The sequence below is a fragment of the Schistocerca piceifrons genome, unplaced genomic scaffold, assembly GCF_021461385.2.
Source record: "Schistocerca piceifrons isolate TAMUIC-IGC-003096 unplaced genomic scaffold, iqSchPice1.1 HiC_scaffold_1682, whole genome shotgun sequence".
In the NCBI taxonomy this organism is placed as follows: Eukaryota; Metazoa; Arthropoda; class Insecta; order Orthoptera; family Acrididae; genus Schistocerca; species Schistocerca piceifrons.
Window position 1 is genome coordinate 3257745 of NW_025727548.1, and position 22817 is coordinate 3280561.

The window sequence follows — 22817 nt, forward strand, 5'->3', positions numbered from 1 at the left end:
GATTTACGCCATTTTTCCTGGTGCATGGGCGTGAGGCGACTATGACAATGGACATTGTGTTTCCATTACATCTTATGGTGTGGACGATGACCACATCAGCCAGGTGTTAACCAGAGCTGAGGAAGCTTGGCAGTTAGCTCAACTCTGCATGTTGCAGGCTCAAGAAAATGATCGCTGAAGGTATGATGTGAGCTACCGCCCTGTTGTCTACCAGCCTGGTGACCTCGTTTGGATCTTCACTCCGGTTCAGAAGATTGGTCTCTCTGAGAAGCTCCTCAGGCCCTAATTTGGACCTTATAATGTTGTAAGACAGTTGTCTGATGTTACTTATGAAGTTGAAGATTTTGACCCCTACGCAAGATTAAGAAAGATCAGAGATACGGTCCAGGCCCTTCAAATTCCTACAAGGATCATGCTACCCAGGGTAAATTCAAAGTTCTGGTGACAGGCAACAAGCAGAAACATGATGAACAGCAGAGTGGCAAAAGAAGTTCTAAGAAGATCACCGCCAGGGTAAGCATCAGTCATCGAGGGTCAGGGTGTGCAGTATCGATGACTCGTTCCCGGACTAGGACAATGTAACACAGAGATGCAGTTCTCTTAAGGAGGGAGCAATATCACAGAACAAGCTGAGTAGATACTAAACTGTTGAAAGGAGGGTGCTGAGTTCATAACTCATCTGGATTGTACCATTTTAATTTCTATATTCGGTTAGAGTACATTCTAGAAGTATCCACAAATGTCAAGTATCACTGTACTGGAATGTTCTGTAGTTGTACATATACTGTATGTGTTCTAGCTGGAGGCAGTCCTCTCCCCACTCTTATATGTAGAAGTGCTGAATAAACCTTCATTAAGTGAAGTTAGAGTTCATCATTCATCTAAGTATACCTTATTCTATATGACAGTATTGTTCTGAACAGAAGTTTTTAATCTACACAGTGGCAATGACTCACTCAGTGATTTGCACCCCATAAAATTACCAAATGTTAATTATGTGATATGTGAAGATAACCAGAAAGTCAAAACTGATAGTAAATAATGAATTATTTATCAGCAGCTCTCAGCAGTTTTGTGAGTATAATTTTTTTCAAAGGCAGTGCAAAAGTTACAGTACAGCTGGTGTATGACTGCCACACTAGTGGCTCTGCCTCAGGTAGGATAAGGTATGCCTGGGAAGATAATGGGAAGTTATGTGCTAGGTAAGAACTTAGAACTGATCTTGCACCTGGGTTTTTTGAAGGAACAGAATCCATTTGGAGATGGGTTGTATTTAAAGTAGAATAATGATGGAGCAAGATATTTTTTAGCTGTGGTGGATGGTGGAATACCACTTTGGGAGGAGTGGGAAAGAATACAGGTAGAATGTATATCAATCCCGAAACCAAAGATGCACTTTTAATAATGTTAATCAACAACATATTTATATTTCAACAGTGCCAATGTCAGTTCCATGTTAAAATTAGGACGCAAAATAGAAATCTCACATTCAGTCTGTGTTGGGAAAAACCAAGTTACATCAACTGAATATTACAGCACCACACATTAGCATACGACCTGATACCAAATGTCTCACATCACTGTATACTTTACGTAAGTGTATTACAACAAATTATATCCATCATTGCAACAATAATGACACCTGTAAAGCTTTGATTAGCTAATTAAGTAACAGAGTGGTACTTCGAAAGTAATTTCTTGAACAAATTTTAAACAAACAACATAGTTTCATATTTTGATACAACCTATTTATTTAATAAAGAAACAACTTAACGATAATACCAAGTAATGTATTTGAATCTTAAGGAAATGTTAACTACAACATCTGAACTTTAATTAAAAAGGAAATCATCATTATATATTTTCAGTTATCGTATCCAACATAAAACACTATTTTGTACAGAAAATCACAAAATCCAAGACAATCATTACTATTTATAGACATCAAGCAACACATTGGAGTTCATGAAAACATTATCAACAAAAGCCAATTTGTAATTAAGAATAAGATCAATATTTTATATTTTGCATTATTGGGTCAGAAATAAAAGATTAAAATAATTCACAATTTCAGCCACAGAATATCTATCTGGCAATTTGTTTGATGTATAACTGTTGCAGCAAGAACTATTGTAATTAATTATTTTAGCTTTAAGTATTGTATTTGACTGTTTCAATAATTACTATTTTGTTTACTTGATTATTAAGAATATGTTTATATCTGTCAGCTGCAGAGGCAGGAGGAGAGAGATATTAGTTGTTGAGAGTTTTGTTATTTACTGTTGTGGAGTGGAGGAAATTCACAATAAATACCAAGGAGATGTAAAATGGTGTTAATTTTTAGAAAGCCTGGATTACAAAAATTATGATTATTCAGGCTGCAAAGAGAGATTTACACCCTGCATTCTACATGGAGGGTTGCCAAACATGGGATGAGTATTCCATTCTACTAAATTTCTCATAGCAACAAATACCTGTTTGAAAGTTCATTGCTGGCCATATTTAGAGTGTAAAGATTCATGCTTGATTAGTAGATGGTATGCTATAAGTCCTAGATAAAGTCCTTGCAGTGGTGGTTCAATCTTGTCTCCCATTGACTTGAAAAGGAGGCTCAAAGTTAGCATCTGCATCATATGAGTTACTATCACAAATCCTAAAACATTACAGAATTGGGTTTTTGTTGTTATGAAGGAGTATGTTTGAGTTTAGAAGCCTGATTGCCTCCTGGCTTGGTGTGGAAGACCAACACAGGAACAAGGTGGAGTTCCATACACTTGATCACTATAGGATGCTGAGTACGAAGCTAGGCTACTACAGGAAGTGGACTGAAATTCCTGAAAGGATTGTGGTGTTTGAGCCAGCTATAGATATGTGGCTGACTGGTGAAATGTCACTTTCCAGTGACAATATATTATTTATGAAAATTACATACAGAAGTGGTAAAAGTAAAGTACATGATGAAATCAAACTGTGCATCTTGATGACTTGAGTTCAGTGGAGTACTGCATGATATGACGAAAACTTTAATTTTTAATGGACTTAGGTCTTTATAGGTAATGATTACAAAACTTTTTAAATTATACTACTGGTAAACCAAAAATACTACTATCATAAACAATATGTCATATAAGGGCTGAACTGCAAATTGAACATGTATTGATATTGTTTGTCTGAAACTTATCTGGGTCTAGAGTATCAATGATTTGATTAAAACCACTTAAATTGAACAGAATCTTATAATGTCAACATGTGTTACTCTGTGCCCTAACCCTTCATGTAAGTGTATTTGCAATCAGATATGCAACATATTTCTGTGCCAAATTAAGTTTATATTGTTTGATTAGGTTAGGCCTCTAATTAAATCAGCTATGATTCACATGCGGTGTGCTGTGAGAAAACCAAGAGCACCATATAAATGAGCAAGAAACTGTGCTAAGTTTTCATACGCAGTGCTTATGTATGTAGAAACATTTTCTTGTGTTTGCTTGTTTTAAAAGTTTTTCATGATAGCACCATATCATTTTTTTTTTTTTTTTCATTTCCAGTCTCGAGTCCATATGGATGAGCCTTATTTATCTTCTCCAGAGCTAAGTTATTTTTAATGAATTTTTGTCAAGAACCTCTGAGGAAATAGTTTGAGGAAAGGTTTGATGTGGCAGACAGATTCTTTAAAAAAGTAACAATGCTAGTCACAGCAGTCAACCTGCTGTAAATCTAAATGTATTTAATTATTCAGTTTCAGAGTCTGATACTTGCCCACAGGTAAAATGAATGCCATTCAATATCTCCTTTTGAGCTGAATAGAAACTGATGGGGAGGCTGAGATTTGGAATACAATGCTCCTACTGTTTCAGTGATGCAAAATATCAACCATCATTCCACTATTGCATCAAGAAAGACTTTCAGTCTTCAATGAACAGAAAAAAGGAAGTAACTGACCAGGGTGTCTGCTAAAAACCCAACCCTCCATTCACCCCAAATGATATTCTGCATATGCATGACTACTCTGGAATTCACACTTCAGTACTGGCTCAAAGCGTTCAGTTTACAACTTTCACACGCCATCTCTAAGGTTTCACTATATAACAGTGCACGGGAAAATCGAACACTTAAATCTTTTCATGCGAGCTCTATTTTTATTATTTTGGTACAATGACCATTTCTCCCTCCGTTGGTGGGTGTCATCTAAATATTTTCACACATTGGAGAGAATGTTGTAGATTGAAATTTTGTCAAAAGATCTCAAATCAGTGAAAAATGCCTTTGTTTTAATGATTGCCAAGCCAACTCGCACATTATATCCATGACACTCTTTCCCTATTTTGCAATAATACAAAAGGAGCCACTCTTCTTTGAACTTCCTTGATGTCCTCCGTCAATACCATCTGGTAAGGATCCTATACTGCACAGCAGTACTCTTAGCGGAGGATGAACAAGCGTAGTTAGGCAGTCTCCTTAGCAGAGCTGTTGCATCCTCTAAGTGCTCTGCAGAAAAAAATGCAGTCTTTGGTTTGTTCCTCACAACATTATCTATGTGATTATTACAATTTAAGTCATTTGTAAGTACTTAGTTAAATTGACAGCCTTCAATTTTGTCTCTTTTATAGTGTAACCGAAATTTAACTGATTCCTTTTAGTAATCATGTCAATACTTTTTATTACTTAGGGCCAATTGCTAGTTTTTGCACTGTAGAGATATTTTGTCTCAACCATTCTGCACTTGATTTTGGTCTTCTGATGACTTTACTAGACACTAAATGACTCTATCATCTGCAAACAGCCCAAGAGGGCTACTCGGATTGTCTCCTAAACTGCTTGTAAAAATTGGGAACAGCAGAGGGCCTATGAGACTTCCTTGGAGAACACCAGAAATCACCACTGTTTCACACTATGACCTGCCATCAGTTAATCTGAACTACAATCTTTCTGAAAGGAATTCACAAATCCAGTCACACAACAGAGACGATACTCCATAGGGACACAATTTGTTGAGACGCCACCTGTGAGGAACGGTATCAAAAGTCTATTGGAAATCTAGATATATGGAAACAACACTTGAGATTCCTTGTTGGTAGCACTCATTACTTTGTGAGAATAAAGACATAGTTGTGTTTATCAAGAACGGTATTTTCTGAATCTGTGCTCACTGTGTGTCAGCAGATTGTTTTCCTCACAGTAACCTTCAAATGCAGTATATGTTACAGAGTCCTACTGTAAATCTATGTCTGTGATATGGACCTGTAAGCCATTGGATTACTCCTTCCTTTCTTCAGTAATAGTGTGACCAACACAACTTTCCAATTTTTAGGAATGTATCTTTCGCATTGTGAGCTATTTTACATGGTTGTTAAGTAAGGCGCTATTATATCAGCATACTCTGGAAGGAATCTTATTGGGATACAGTCTGGACCAGAAAACTTACTAAATGATTTAAGTTGTTTCGTTACACCGAGGATATCTACTACTAAGACACTCATGTTGGCAGCAGTTCTTAATTCGAATTCTAGAATATTAACCTCATCTTCTTTGGCAAAGAAATTTTGGAAAACTGTATTTAGTAACTTAGCTTTAGTGGTGCTTTCATCGGTAACATTACCATTGTTATCACAAAGTGAAAATATTGATTGTATATTGTCATTGGTGAACTTAAAATGCGACTAGAATCTCTGTGGATTTTCTACCAGATTTTAAAACTGAGTTTTGTTGTGGGAACTATTAAAAGCATCTGCTGCTGAAGTCTGGATGAAATTCAAAGAGTTTGTAAAAGTTGGCCTAACTTGTGGGTTTTATGATTAAGGAAGCTGATGTCTACATAGCAAGACATGGGTTCCAACAGCCCGTGCCCCTAATATGAATGACATGAAGTTACATTGGTTGACCTCTGTCTTTGTGTAAAACTGAGACTTTAGACATGAATCAGCATCATTAGTTGCTTATCTGATTCAGGAGACTATATGATTACAATTAATTATAGGTCTCATGACATACGAGCAGAAAATTAACCGGCAAATGAAGGAAATGAAAAAATACAACCATGTAGAAATATTTGACAACTTCTAAAATGAGAATGTGTATTTTGGATAAAACAGCTGTATATTGAAGTTAAATGACCCTACTCAACACTGGAAATAAGTCAAATCGATGAACAAAATGGTTAAGGGGTTGACACAACCAGCGTGCTCAGTTAATAAAAAGGGCATACCCAAAGCTGAGTTATGAACATCCCTGTCATTATCAAATCGGATTTTCTCTTCCAAAGTGTGGCCTACTGAGGGCCATAAACCACAAGCACCTCATACTGATGGGCCTTCTTGCCCAAAAATGGTCCCATGCTCAAACACAGTTGAGTGCCCATACATGGTTTACCAGTGCGTGGGAGCAGCCGCACTGATGGCTGATTGCAGTCCCCCACTGGAATCCCCTCCTGTTGCCAGAGAGGCAGGACTCTGTGTCTCTGCAGGGAGATCAGTGCATACATGGCAAATTCACATTGCGCCACAATAGTTAAACAGTAATGAAATCCTAAACTCAGATTGGAATGTATACCGCAGAGACAGGCTGGACAGTGAAGGGGGAGGCGTGTTTACAGTGATTAGAAGTGCAATAGTATCGAAGGAAATTGATGGAGATCTGAAATGTGAAATGATTTGGGTGAAGGTCACGGTTAGAGCAGGCTCAGACATGGTAATTGGATGCCTCTATAGGCCCCCTGGCTCAGCAGTTGTTGTGGCTGAGCACCTGAAGGATAATTTGGAAAATATTTTGAGTAGATTTCCCCACCATATTATAGTTCTGCGTGGAGATTTTAATTTGCGGGATATAGACTGGGAGGCTCAAACGTTCATAACGGGTGGCAGGGACAAAGAATCCAGTGAAATTTCTTTAAGTGCTATATCTGAAAACTACCTTGAGCAGTTAAACAGAGAACTGACTTGTGGTGATAACATATTAGACCTTCTGGTGACAAACAGACCCGAACTATTTGAAACAGTTAACGCAGAACAGGGAATCAGCGATCATAAAGCGGTTATGGCATCAATGATTTCAGCCGTAAATAGAAATATTAAAAAAGGTAGGAAGATTTTTCTGTTTAGCAAAAGTGACAAAAAGCAGATTAAATTGTACCTGATGGCTCAACACAAAAGTTTTGTCTCAAGTACAGATAGTGTTGAGGATCAGCGGACAAAGTTCAAAACCATCGTACAATATGCATTAGATGAGTATGTGCCAAGCAAGATCGTAAGAGATGGAAAAGAGTCACCGTGGTACAACAACCGAGTTAGAAAACTGCTGCGGAAGCAAAGGGAACTTCACAGCAAACATAAACATAGCCAAAGCCTTGCAGACAAACAAAAATTACGCGAAGCGAATTGTAGTGTGAGGTGGGCTATGGCGAGAGGCGTTCAATGAATTCGAAAGTAAAGTTCTATGTACTGACATGGCACAAAATCCTAAGAAATTTTGGTCTTATGTCAAAGCAGTAGGTGGATCAAAACAAAATGTCCAGACACTCTGTGACCAAAATGGTACTGAAACAGAGGATGACAGACTAAAGGCCGAAATACTAAATGTCTTTTTCCAAAGCTGTTTCACAGAGGAAGACTGCACTGTAGTTCCTTCTCTAGATTGTCGTACAGATGACAAAATGGTAGATATAGAAATAGACGACAGAGGGATAGAGAAACAATTAGAATTGCTCAAAAGAGGAAAGGCCGCTGGACCTGATGGGATACCAGTTCGATTTTACACAGAGGACGTGAAGGAACTTGCCCCCCTTCTTGCAGCGGTGTACCGTAGGTCTCTAGAAGAGCGTAGCGTTCCAAAGGATTGGAAAAGGGTGCAGGTCATCCCCGTTTTCAAGAAGGGACGTCGAACAGATGTGCAGAACTATAGACCTATATCTCTAACGTCGATCAGTTGTGGAATTTTGGAACACATATTATGTTCGAGTATAATGACTTTTCTGGAGACTAGAAATCTACTCTGTAGGAATCAGCATGGGTTTCAAAAAAGACGGTTGTGTGAAACCCAGCTCACGCTATTCGTCCACGAGACTCAGAGGGCCATAGGCATGGGTTCGCAGGTAGATGCCGTGTTTCTTGACTTCCACAAGGCATTCGATACAGTTCCCCCCAGTCGTTTAATGAACAAAGTAAGAGCATATGGACTATCAGACCAATTGTGTGATTGGATTGAAGAGTTCCTAGATAACAGAACGCAGCATGTCATTCTCAATGGAGAGAAGTCTTCCGAAGTGAGAGTGATTTCAGGTGTGCCGCAGGGGAGTGTCATAGGACCGTTGCTATTCACAATATACAAAAATGACCTTATGGATGGCATCGGAAGTTCACTGAGGTTTTTTGCCGATGATGCTGTGGTGTATCGAGAGGTTGTAACAAAGGAAAATTGTACTGAAATACAGGAGGATCTGCAGCGAATTGACGCATGGTGCAGGGAATGGCAATTGAATCTCTCAATGTAGACAAGTGTAATGTCCTGCGAATACATAGAAAGATAGATCCCTTATCATTTAGCTATAAAATAACAGGTCAGCAACTGGAAGCAGTTAATTCCATAAATTATCTGGGAGTACCCATTAGGAGTGATTTAAAATGGAATGATCATATAAAATTGATTGTCGGTAAAGCAGATGCCAGACTGAGATTCATTGGAAGAATCCTAAGGAAATGCAATCCGAAAACAAAGGAAGTAGGTTACAGTACGCTTGTTCGCCCACTGCTTGAATACTGCTCAGCAGTGTGGGATCCATACCAGATAGGGTTGATAGAAGAGATAGAGAAGATCCAAGCTATTTCAAAGACTTATCAACACAGTAATGGCAAAAAGGTGCAACAATCAAATGATCTTACAAAACATAGAGGAGCAGGTATTAACTGCCAAAGTTTTACGTGTAGTCCATAGAGTTTCTACAACACTAGCATACTAGATTACACTCAAGACAAGTCTGTGAAATTTAGCAGCATTTACAGTTTTCTATGTGCGAAAATATTTGTAAGGTTCTTGTAAGAAGTCTGTATGTTGTTTCTTGAAACCAGCTGCCACATGCATGGACAGATGACGGATTTTAATTTAGGATGCATGAGAGTGTATCATTCCCATCCCAATGTTTTTGTTGTAATCCAATGGAAAGGAAGGCAGATCAGAGTTTAACGGCCTGTCAACAGTGAGGTCATTGGAGAAGGAGCACAAGCTTGGACCACGAAATGATGGGAAGGAAATTAGCCATGGCCATTTCAAAGGAACCATCTTGGCATTTCCTGGAGTGATTTAGGGATATGACAGAGAGCCTATACCTGGATGGCCGAAGGGAATTTGGACTGTCATTCTCCAGAATGCAAGTCCAGTATGCTAATCATGGAATCATCTCGTTTGGTGCTGCCAACATTTATAGTTTAATATATGATATGATACAAGATACATGTATACAGTATGACCTGCAGATGCTAAATTGTGTATGAAGTATTTTGATTAAAGGATTTACAAAAGAAACGTAAAACAAGAATAGGGACTGTAAAAAAAGCTAAGACATGTAGTTCGCTCATAAAGGCGTCAGGCCCTCTCATGAAAAAAGGATCCCATGTGCATTGGCAAGTGAGTGCACTATACAGAGGTGACAGGCAAGACTGTGGTTTAGCCAGTGCCTGGGAGCAGCCGTACTGGGAAGATGATGTCACTAATGGCTCGATGTAGTCCCCAGTGCCAACTACTCCTCTTGCCAGACAGAGAGGACTGTACGTTTCTGTAAAGAGATCAGTGCACGTAGTGGGACTTCACTCTGTGCCTAGTAGCTATCCTGGGAAAGCTAGTGTCTAAGCTGTGTTAACCAGAAGTTTCAATAATCAACTACTCCATAAAACATTGCAGCTATCAGTTGTGTTTAACTATTTACGTGGGACACTAGATAAGATGCAAAACTTGAAAGAGTTTTTGGACACTCAGTTCATTGCTTCCCAAACAGATGGTAGGATAGCATTGAGACAAATTTGTGTTCTTGTTCTGAATACAGAATGGAATCTGTCAAAATGTTGCTCACAGCAACAGGTATCTCCCAGACACCACAAACCAGCATATCTCATTCATGCTGGAAAGGGTCATGTGTTATGGGACATTGCATAATGTTAGTTCCATTCCATTCTCTTAGACAGATTGGAAATATGTCCACTATTGCCTAGTAATAAGTCTTCCCCTGGCGCATCTCGCTGGTTTGTATGCCCAATCATTCGTTCTCATGCTAGCATAAAAGTGTTCTTCTGAGGTGCAAAGTGGTAGCACCTAATCTGTCTGGTTGCTGAAAAATAACTAAAATACATAATGTGGAACATCATATTTGTTGTACTCTGTCAAATTCAAATACTATCTTAATTATTTTAAAAGCTGTGAGAGAATAGCCATGGGGGATACTAATGCCATCTATGGATTTGGACATTCATCTCAGTCATGGCTAAGTTTGTGTGGTGTTTGTTTGTCTGAATTCGAAAGGGTCTAGTTCCTGCTCCATAATCTATGAAGACATGTCCAGTTGATATTCGAGGAACTAGATTAAATACAAATAACTTTTGGATCATCTTCATATTATAAGCGTGTTGGAACTTTCATAGAGGGAAGAATGATGGCTCGCCAGCTCTGGCACTTAATGCTAAATGTATGGCTCGTTCTACATGTGCATGTATCTTGCCTAATCCCCCGTCACAGACTCTGTGTAACATTGTTAGATAAGGTCTTTGTTGATCCAGAGTCACACAATGGTGGTGCACCTGGGGTTGAAGAAAGGCTTTACAAAGCAATAAAAGGGAAAACATGACTGTACCCCTTGTCTTGCCACAGAGGAATTCAAAACACTCAGAACCTTAAATTTTTTTAAATGAGAATTTTACGTTTATTAACTAGCTTTGTTTCTCATAAAATGTGGGTCTGAGGAATAGCACCAATACTTTGAAACTGAGAATGGTGTCTCCCAGACTCATATTCTGTACATTAAAAAGACCACGCATATGGTTAAAATTCATACACACCTATTCTTAGTGGAGAACTAAAGCCCTGTGGCTTCCATCACCAAAGTCTTTCATCTCCTCAGCTTGAATTATATTTGATAGGCAGTGCCTGAAAGATAGGAGCCAGGTGAGAGGATTGTTCAGTTTTCTACAACTATATGGCAATATCTGCAAAACAGAAACCAGAGTTTTGTACTACATATTGTTTTATAAAATCCGGGAAAATTCATGGTGTTAAAGCCATCACCATCTAATGGTTTCTGCTGCAGTCTTTTATTGAATTTCAAAACACTGATGAACACAATTGTTCTTACTGATGAAATTTCCGACGCTATGTCATTTTAATCTCAAGTGTACTCTCACAATGACGACTTTGTGATGGTACCTCAATAGCAAATTCTAAGTGTTCAGTTAGCATGATATTTTAAACTATAGATCAATTTCATATGACCAGCAAAAAAGTTTATTTTTGTTATAGTTAGAAGTGACTACGTTTGTTTGAGTCTAGTCTCAAACTTGAGAGCCAATTGTCTAGAAAATATCATGAAAAATCCAGAATAAAGATTTAATATGATATTCTCTCACATACATTTTATGTTCTGTTATTACTTTTGCATGAATATCAGAAACACAGATGGAAACCCAGTTCTAAGCAAAGAAGGGAAAGCAGAAAGGTGAAAGGAGTATATAGAGGGTCTATGCAAGGGCAATGTTCATGAGGACAAAATTATGGAAATGGAAGAGGATGTAGATGAAGATGAAATGGGAGATATGATACTGTGTGAACAGTTTGACAGAGCACTGAAAGACCTAAGTCAAAACAAGGCCCCGGGAGTAGACAGCATTCCATTAGAACTACTGATAACCTTGGGAGACCCACCCCTGACAAAACTCTACCATCTGGTGAGCAACATGTATGAGACAGGTGAAATACCCTCAGACTTCAAGAAGAATATAATAATTCCAATCCCAAAGAAAGCAGGTGTTGACAGATGTCAAAATTACCAAACTATCAGTTTGATAAGCCACGGCTACAAAATACTAACACAAATTCTTTACAGGTGAATGGAAAAACTGGTAGAAGCCGACCTCGGGGAAGATCAGTTCGGATTCCATAGAAATGTTGGAACACATGAGGCAATACTGACCCTACGACTTATCTTAGAAAATAGATTAAGGAGAGGCAAACCTATGTTTCTGACATTTGTTGACTTAGAGAAATCTTTTGACAATTTGATGAAATACTCCCTTTCAAATTCTGAAGGTGGCAGAGGTAAAATACAGGGATCAGATGGCTATTTACAATTTGTTCAGAAACCAGATGGCAGTTATAACAGTCGAGGGGCATGAAAGGGAAGCAGTGGTTGGGAAGGGAGTGAGACAGAGTTGTAGACTATCCCCAAAGTTATTCAATCTATATATTGAGCAAGCAGTAAAGGAAACAAAAGAAAAATTTGGAGTAGGAATTAAAATCTATGGAGAAGAAATAAAAACTCTGAGTTTCACCGATGACATTGTAATTCTGTCAGAGACAGGAAAGGACCTGGAAGAGCAGCTGAACAAAATGGTCTTGAAAGGGGGATATAAAATGAGCATCAACAAGAGCAAAATGAGGATATTGGAATGTAGTCAAATTAAATCGGGTGATGCTGAGGGAAATACATTAGGTAATGAGACCCTTAAAGTAGTAAATGAGTTTTGCTATTTGGGGAGCAAAATAACTGATGAGGTCGAAGTGGAGAGGATATAAAATGTAGACTGGCAATGGAAAGGAAAGCGTTTCTGAAGAAGAGAAATTTGTTAAGATCGAGTATAGATTTAAGTGTCAGGAAGTCTTATCTGAAAGTATTTGTATGGACTGTAGCCATGTATGGAAGTGAAATGTTGACGATAAATAGTTTAGACAAGAAGAGAATAGAAACTTTCGAAATGTGGTGCTACAGAAGAATGCTGAAGATTAGATGGGTAGATCACATAACTAATGAGGAGTTATTCGATAGAATTGGAGAGAAGAGAAATTTGTGGCAGAACTAGACTAGAAGAAGAGATCGGTTGGTAGAAAATATTCTGAGGCATCTAGGGATCACCAGTTTAGTTTTGGAGGACAGCCTGGAAGGTAAAAATCATAGAGCGAGACCAAGAGATGAATACACTTAACAGATTCAGAAGGATGTAGGTTGCAGTACATACTGGGAGATGAAGAAGCTTGCATAGGATAGAGTAGCATGGAGAGCTGCATCTAGCCAGTCTCTGGACTGAAGACCACAACAACAACATTACTCTTGTTCCCCATGTAATTAAAATGAACTGATGGCTGGTTTTCCCGCAGAAGATCTGAATCATGTGGGCAGTGTGAGCAGACAATGAGGAACATGTGTTGCCGTCATTCAGCACTGCCACAGATCCGGATGTGCATGTCGTCTGACTGGTTCAGTCACGTTAGGAAAATGTTCGGCAGTATGATGCAGATAGTATAATAGAATGCTTCTTCAGTGTACAAAATTCATTGTGCCTATACCTATGTTTCATCTCAGCTACGATGTGAAGACAATTCTCTCTCTTGTGTTTATTACGTAATTTTACACCATATCTTCATGAATGAAGGGTCGAAAACTTCATTAAGTGAGAGTTTTTTTGTACCTAGCAGACAATAGCTATGAATACTAAGTTGATACACCATACAGAAACTTTTTTGTTTACTGCTGTGCTTTCTCCACTCCCAGTTTAATCCCACAGGATGCTACATTTCTGAGTAACCAGGATTTACTGTGAAGGCAATGAAAATTATCTGGATTAGAGTCTGGATTAAAATATATTTTGTAACTTCTTTGCTTCTGCATCTTTTTGAAATTATCTTTCATGTGTGTGACTTCTGTTAAAGTGTTTAGTTTCACTGATGTAACACATTAGAAAATTGGAGGCATCCACATCATGTCTTATGGTACATGTCCGCAAGTGCTTAGTATGTTGGTATCAGTGGGAAAAACTGCAAACACACACATCATTCTTTCACCTATTTGAAAGTCTGTGAAAATTATTCCACTTGTGTGAGAAACAGTTTCAGATGAATCAAGTCCTCGGTAAGATTTCAATATGGCTTAAGTGAAATAGTTCAACAGTTTGACAGATGGTTATGTGATGGTCTTACGTTGGTATTCACTCTCATGCCCAGCATGTATTATGTCTGATCACTGGGACTGTCATAAGTCTTCTAATCATCCACGTCTCCTATTGATGTATGTCATACAACTGTGACAGACCTTTGATGCTATGTGAAGTGTAGAATGTACAGAGCTTAATATGGAAACACTCCGAGGTATGCATATTTGAACACAAATGCAGATTGTAGTAAAGCCTGCAGATTACAATACTGTATTTGATCACGAACTGCACCTGTGCAATATCCTCAATTCATTACAAGATTCACAGCCTGGTGCATTATGTCAGAGCTAAATGAATTCAAATAGTGGAACATTGTTGGTGCTATTATTGTGGGTACTTGCACCTGTGCAATATCCTCAATTCATTACAAGATTCACAGCCTGGTGCATTATGTCAGTGCTAAATGAATTCAAATGGTGGAACATTGTTGGTGCTATTATGTTGGGTACTTCCGTAAACCAAAAGAGGTGATGTGTTTGGTGTTTCAAGAGGCACCATATCGAAGATATTTTGCACCGAATACAGGGAAAGTGGAAAAACGCCTTCTGCTAAGTCACAACGTGGACAAAAGTGTGTGTTGAGTGATCGTGATGTATGGTGTTTGAAGAGGATTTTGAAGAAATATAAGAGCATACGAATTAGTGGGCAAGCTAGAATTTCAAAACCACTCATCAGTGATGCAAATGCCTGTAGCAGGAACACGTGGTGCCAAAGACATAATACCTGGATTATGGAGGAACGGATAAATGTCATTTTGTCTGGTGGCTCTCATTTCACGTTCTTTCCAACTTACCTGAGGAGCAAACATGATTGGCAATTGGTGATGATATGAGCAGCAGTATCATGGTATTTTAAGAGCCCTATGATTATTTTGCAAGGCCTCATTAATGCCACGGATTATGTGACCAGTATAGCTGATCAAGTACATCACACGGCTAATGCCCTCAATAAAGCTACTTGTACTTTCCCGTCTATTCAGCTCAATCTCGCCTGTATAGCCTCTATATCCCCATTCAACACTTTCCTGGTATTTGCTGCATACCGTTCCAGGTCTGATGTCAACTCCCGCACTGTTCTAGTGACATTCAATATCCCCTGCTACACGTTATCTATACGTGTCGTGTGCCAATCCACTTTCGATTTTGTCTCCTCCGCCAACTCCTGCACCTCCCTCACCGTACTATTTAAGCTCCTTATATCTTCCTCGTCCACGGTTCCAAACACTGTTTTCAGCAATTTTCCCCCTGCATCGTTCGCAGGAAACGAGGGTTTGCAGGACCACTTCCATTACTTGTTGCAGCTGCCTTCTCAGCTTTTTGTATGAGAGCCTCAATTCCTGATACTCGTTCCATATGTCTTGAAACAACCCCTCCTTATCCGTAGCCGCCTGTAGCACCGTAAACCTATCCTGTAGTGTCCGTACATCATTCCTCACTCCCCATATATTATACGTGAACACAATTGTCCACCTGCGGCTTGACAATACCACATCTAATTGTCTTGCAAACAAAATTCTCTTATCTAGTAGTGCTGTGTTGCAAGACACCAGGTCCCCTGTTCTCACTATTCGTGTAGTCCAGGACTGGTTTTATGAGCATGAGAATGAAACTTCCCTTGTCACCAAAGTCACTATATCTCAGTATTGTAGGTGCCCCGGTGGTCCCGGTCACCTACGGTGGACTGGAGGCCAAGTGGTGACCTCCCCAGTTGTCAGGATTCTAGGAAATGACTGTGGACGCGTCAGAAACGCCAAAGAAACATTATTAATTCATGACACCTTTATTGCTGCCGAGTACAATGTGGCCCATGTAACACAGGCTGTCTGAGCTTGGTGATATCAACGACCTTCCCCGAGCCCTCGGAGCGATGACACCAGCTCCGGGCCACACCAGCCTGGCTAGGACAGCGCCGCGTGCTGTGACGTAGCTATGGAATGCCCTTACCTTGGCCGTGCGTGGCTGGCAGCGCCTGGCTGGCCGGCCGGCTCGGCTGCAGACAGCAGGTCGCTGCACGTAGTAGGATCCGGGTTGGAGTCCCAGTGCTGTCGGCACAAGAGGCATTCTCGTAGTGCAGAGTGCACTCTATCCCACCCCGTCTTCTTCCCTGCTCCTCCTGGTGGCTCGTCTGCGGTGGACGGGCGGAATGGGCTGCAATCCCCCAGTGTCATCGGCTCACCCGGTTGTGACGGCCTAGGCCCCGCACAATCTCGACGATGGCTCACTGATGTGCTCAGCATTGGCAGCGAGAGAGTCTGCCGCGATGTCTGCTAATCCTGGGTTGATGATTGACAGTGGCAACCTGTCGCCTCATGTCTGCTGCTGGATGGGCCACCCTTACTGCAACATCTCCTTAATAAAGATTAACATGTTGATCACTGAGCTGAGCGCTATGCAGCAACACAGTGCACATCTAATGGCAAGTCTAACTGCTATCAAAGCTGGCGTATTTAAAGGAAGCACGAGCGACGTACTGACGTCATGCTCGTTTGTAGTGAACGCATTCGTTCCACTTATACTGCTGATTCATCTGTTGTACTGGCCTCTTAGGTGTTCTTGCGACAGAGTTACGTGTTTTCATGGCAGACTTACGCAAAGTTATGAAATGCAGTACAGCTGACGCTATACCTCTGTCTTACACTCTACGAAAATCTCTGTCTAACACAAACCCGCGTGCTAAGCAATTCTCTCTCGCCTGTTGTGTGTAACCCGGCCACTGCCCCTGCGTGACGACACATTCCGATACATGTGCAATCCTCTTACCTCTTGGCTAACCTACTGCCTCTGGCTCTTGGCATAGGCAACGAAACTTTGACAATGTTCCACGCTTCCAACTCTTTACTATTCCGCAACACTACACATCCCCCTCCTTTAAGAAAATTGGTCCCGAATTTTACAATTCTGGACTTACTGGTTGTGGACACCATACTTCCTTATTCTCAACAGGTAACTTACAACTACTCCTTCCACACTGTCAAACTTTTCCTATTCGCTAATAATTTATTTACACTTATACTGATTCCAATCTTATCATTGGTTATCTATTTACATTATGTTCCACTATTCCCAATCCATCCCATAGGTATTTGATGTACGGTTGTTATTTCAGAATGAGACATCTTTTTCCATATATAAAAGTAAGTTGCACAAATAAACACTAAAACTAAGATTATGCTTGTCGTTGACATACTAAATATAATTGTGTTTTGCTTACGTTTCTCCCGATATTGCTGCACGTGTGCAGTAGTTGATTAACTGAGATCTGCTCTTTTTCTGAGATAATCAGGCTATCTAAAGGTTGTAGCATTGTGGGATTCAAGGACTCATTAATAAATGTTAGGTTCTGGCAAGGCAATATGTGTGGTGGTTCCTCTGGATAATACAAGGTAGGCTGTGTCATGTTAATCATTGTTGTACCCATGAAAGTAGCTGGTAGGTGAAAATGCTTCCCCACTATTTCACATCCAGTGCCATTAATCAATAACCCACTGCCCTGAAATTCAAGCTTTGATATATCAGTCACTCTACCATTTCTGTAACAAGTGGCAACTACGGTCTCTAGTTCGAACACAGAGTAAATCCAATGTTCCCCAACTTTCTGAAATTTCGATCTCGGAAGTAACATCATCTTTTCGCATTCTAAGGTTCCCATATTCCCCAAGAACAACTGCATCTCACATGAATGATTGTGGGATGCCACCTCCTTTGCTGGACAAATAAAAACACTTCCCCTGAAACAGTCTGTCAAATCTTCCGTAGACATTACCACATGAGCACTCCTCCGTCTTGACACTAGCAACACTTCCCGAGTTTGCACTTGCACCCACTTTCCAAGTGCACCCCATCTAATTGGATACAGGTGTACAGTATAACACTGGTACTGAGAATTGATACCCATCACTGGTATTTGCACTTCTACATGTATTCTCGCCTGATCTGTAATTACTCTCACTTTAGACATGAAATACAATAACAGTAAATTCCGCTTCGCCGGAGGCACAACATGATGCACTCCTTCTGAGAATTCTTTCTGTGCTTTCAGCAACGCCATCAGCAGCTGATCTGGACCTAACAAAGGGGCACTCAATTGCCCATGCACTGCGTGATGCATAGCTTCATATAACGCTTCCAATTCGACACGCGCATCATCCACCCTGTCTGCTAATGCCCTCAGTAAAGCTACTTATACTTTCCCATCTATTCAGCTCAATCTCGCCTGTATATCCTCTATATCCCCATTCAATACTTTCCTGGTATTTGCTGCATACCGTTCCAGGTCTGACGTCAACTCCTGCACTGTTCTAGTGACATTCAATATCCCCTGCTCCATGTTACCTGTATGTGTCGTGTGCCAATCCACTTTCGACTTTGTCTCCTCCGCCAACTCCTGCACCTCCCTCACCGTACTATTTAAGCTCCTTATATCTTCCTCGTCCATGGTTCCAAACACTGTTTTCAGCAATTTTCCCCCTGCAACCAACCACCCTCGTTTCCTGCGAACAAGGGTTTGCGGGACCACTTCCATTACTTGTTGCAGCTGCCTTCTCAGCTTTTTGTATGAGAGCCTCAATTCCTGATACTCGTTCCATATGTCTTGAAACAACCCCTCCTTCTTAGTGGCCGCCTGTAGCACCGTAAACCTATCCTGTAGTGTCCGTACATCATTCCTCACTCCCCATATATTATACGTGAACACAATTGTCCACCTGCAGCTTGACAATACCACATCTAATTGTCTTGCAAACAAAATTCCCTTATCTAGTGGTTGCACCTGCACCACCTCTCGTCTGCAACAGTGTAGCAATACCAGACTGACGAAAAGTTTTCCAGGCCACATCCTGGCATGGCACCTAAAGGAAAAGGAAGCCATGTCAATCGCTCCCTTCCTTACTACGTCTAAAACACACAAATGACAAGTAAAAACAACACATACCCTATTACCTAATAACAATAAATAAGACATGTCCCTCCCCAAGGACACTTAATCTACGTATCTCTAGACCTAAGTTCTGCTGTTCTTTTAGCTTTGGTAACCTCACACTCTTTGTTACTACTAGAGAAATCTGCGATAACGCATCCACTGTGCCCTTAAACGGCTTAATCCTACTCACATGAACTACTGACGACTTGGTTGGTAACTGCATCTTTATGTTCACTGGAGACACTATTTCATTTACCTGATACGGTCCAGAATTTTCGTCAAAAACTTCTTTGTTTTACCCTTCGGAACATAAGGATTAGCCAACAGTACCCACTGACCAATTCTGTATTGCAGCAGTTTACCTGTTCTTTGCCCAATACTCTCTTGTTTCTCCAAAGCTTTAGTATTAGCACGCCGTACCCTTTGCCAAATCTCTCTCAATTTCTTGGCGAAATTCTTCACTGACTCATCCTGTAAACCCACCTGCAGGTTGAGCACATCAAATGGTGATGGCATTTTCTGACCATAAATTACCTCATACGGAGAGAGCCCCATTCCTGTATGAACTTTCACATTATATGCGCTTGTCAAAAGATTTAAATATACATCCCAATCCATGTGTTCTGAATTTACGTAATGACTAATCATCTTAACTAACATCCTATGAACCCGTTCTGTTCGTCCATTCGACCGAGGATGAAATGGGCTTGTCCGCAATTCCTTAACTTTCAATAAACAGAATAACTGCTTCATCAGCTCCGACATAAAGTTACTACCCTGATCTGTAACTATAGTATCAGGCACACAATACTTTGGCAACCAGTTATTTACTAAGGCTTGCACAACAGCTCTTGCCTTCTGATCTGGAATAGCTACCATTACCAGGTATCGGGAAAAATGATACGTATCAATTACCCGCTTGGGTCTTGTTAAATCCTCCGATTATGTCTAATCCGATGAATGCGAACGGATGATCCGCTTCAGGTAGTCTCTGTAACTGAATTTTCTGGACTTAAATGTGCTCTCTGCCCACACAGTATACAATTTTGCACATACTGCTCTACATCATTGCGACGTGTCTTCCACCAAAACCTTTCAGCTACCAGTCTATCAGTCATTCTTTTAACACCATGACCCAACAATACATGGTTGTGCACTTGTTTCAACACTTCTTTCCTCAGTCACTCCGGTACTACGACACGTAGTCCGCACTTCGTCTTCCTGCAAAGCAACCCATCCTGCATTTCAAACTGCGGTCTTGTTAATGGATGTGCAATTTCCGCGAACCCCTTTACGTATCATCTGTAGTAATTACATAAACCGACATATTGCTGAACTTGTTTAGTGGTATGTGGTACTGTAAAACCACGCACAGCCAACATTAGATGAGGATCTGTTCTTATCCCATCCTGACTGATAATATGCCCAAGATAAGTCACTTGTGTCTGAGCAAACTGACATTTCTCAACATTAAGCGTAAAATGTGCCGCTCTTAGCCTACTAAATACTTCGTCCAGTCATTCCACATGCTCTTCTATATTACGTGAAAAAGTAACAATATCATCGAGGTATACCATAGCAATCTTCGGTTTCAGTCCCCGAAGCACACCATCTAACAGACGCTGGAAAGTAGGCAGGGGCGTTTTTCAACCCAAATGGCATTCTACGATACTGAAAGTGACCAAGGCTTGTTGTAAAGGCCATCTTCGGTCTATCCTTGGGACTTACTTCTATCTGATGGTACCCACTCTTTAGATCTAGTGTCGAAAAATATTTACACCGACCTAGGTTATCCAATGTTTCCGTGATGTTCGGTATTGGATACGCATCTGTTACAGTTCGTGCGTTCAAAAAACGATAGTCACAACAAAACCTATACTTTTTAGTACCATCCAATGACTTCTTAGGAACTACCACTATGTTGGCAGACCACAGGCTTTCACTGTTCTTTATAATACCATCCCTTAGCTGTTGATTAATAAATTCTTCCACTAGTGGTTGTAGGTGTTTTGCTATCCTGTACGGTTTTCTATAGACCGGCAGACTGTCACCAGTCAGTATATGGTGCTGTGTAACAGGAGTTGCTAGTAATGGGCCTTCTGAATTAAACAAATCTAATTACTCTAATAACAAAGCTTCCATAGCTCTCCGATCACCATTCTCCAAATGACGAATTTTATCACGTAGTACAGATGTCTTGATGGTATGCTTAACGTTATAATCACCTTGGGATTCACCTATATCCTCATTGTTGAGTATTTCCATACTTGCTACCACTAAACCCTTTGGGAGATCCATTTCATCTGCCCCAAAATTATCTACACTGACCGGGATCATCAGTTCCCCATTTATATCCGTTGTGTGCGCAACGCTCCTCCTAATAAAACAATGCATTTCATCCAATGCTTCATCGCTCTGCAGTGGCTCCACCACACATAGTCTCTGCTGTGGTACATTGGTACCTACTGACAACCAAACTAACTTACCTGTATCTGAAGGCTCTTTGACTTGCATAATCATCTTTAATGCCCTTGTACGCGGTTCAATTGGTGACATCTTAGCAACGGATGCACCTCGCGATGTAGAAACAATTACAGCTGTTGTACCCATTGAAAACAAGTTCCCACTAAGTTCAACTGTACACTGTGAAAGACTAATTTTGGCATGGTGTTTATCAAGGAAGTCCAGTCCAAGAATCACTGAATAACCTTGTCCCACAGTTGGCAACACCTCCATTTGCTCTCCGAACTCTACAGTTCCAATCTTAAAAACGAGCAGTGTTGTACCCAATGATTGCAACTCATTATTCGCTACACTCCACGTAATTTATACCTAGGAGTACCTAGACTTCTCGTACACATGAGGTCTAGAATAGTAACAGATACATGTGCCCTTGTATCAATCAAACACTTACATCTGTTATTCCTTACAACACCCATCAAGCAACAATTCATCTCTGTACTAGTTTTCACCATACTTCAGCTTACCAGGAATGTCTTTCGACGGACAAAATACTCCCGTTCTCGTTTAACGCTTTTTCCTGTTTATTCCCGTTACCATTCTGCTTACTATGACACTCATTCGCCTTGTGACCGTAGCGTTTACAAGCATAGCACTGCGGCTGTCTGCATTGAGCCTTCACGTGACCTTTCCTGCCACAACAGTAACAATTCCTCTCCGACGCAAAGATGTGTTTATCATTTCGAACCCTTGTTGCAATGTCTATCTCCTGCAAATGCATTGCAATATCCAGTGCTGCAGCTAAATACCCAGAATTCTCCGTCCTAACCCTATGAGAAAATTCTGCGGGAATTCCCCTGAGGAATACATTGAGGGCTCTGTTTTCCGCCTCTTGTATTAATACACGATCCACATCAGGATTACCCAATAATTCATAGGTCTGCAAATTAATTTTCTGTATCCTATCTGAAAAAGACTCCACTGTCTCATTGACCTTCTGTGTCAAATTAGCTAACTTCTCCCAAAAAAATCATGCACTATTCTGCTTATGATATCTTAGTCGTAACCCATCAGCCAACTCTTCAAACATGCTCACCTTACTAAGCGTCTCACGGTACATCACGAATGTATTGGCTTCCCCTGCAAGTCGCAAATTTGCCATACATAACGTAATTACGTCCGACCAATTGCTCATTGCAGTTGTTGCCAAAACATCGTTAATGAATGCTGTGACATTCTCTGTTGTTTTACCCGAGAAAGGTGTGA

General features: G+C 40.4%; 1 long non-coding RNA gene across 1 annotated transcript in view; it reads right to left on the bottom strand.

Annotated features, from left to right (window-relative positions):
* The window catches only part of LOC124735540, a 40575-nt gene that overhangs the window by 15656 nt on the left and 2102 nt on the right, over positions 1 to 22817 (bottom strand). Inside the window, exon 2 of the long non-coding RNA XR_007009444.1 lies at positions 11034 to 11121. This is a non-coding gene — a long non-coding RNA (uncharacterized LOC124735540). The remainder of the gene's footprint in view (positions 1 to 11033; positions 11122 to 22817) is intronic.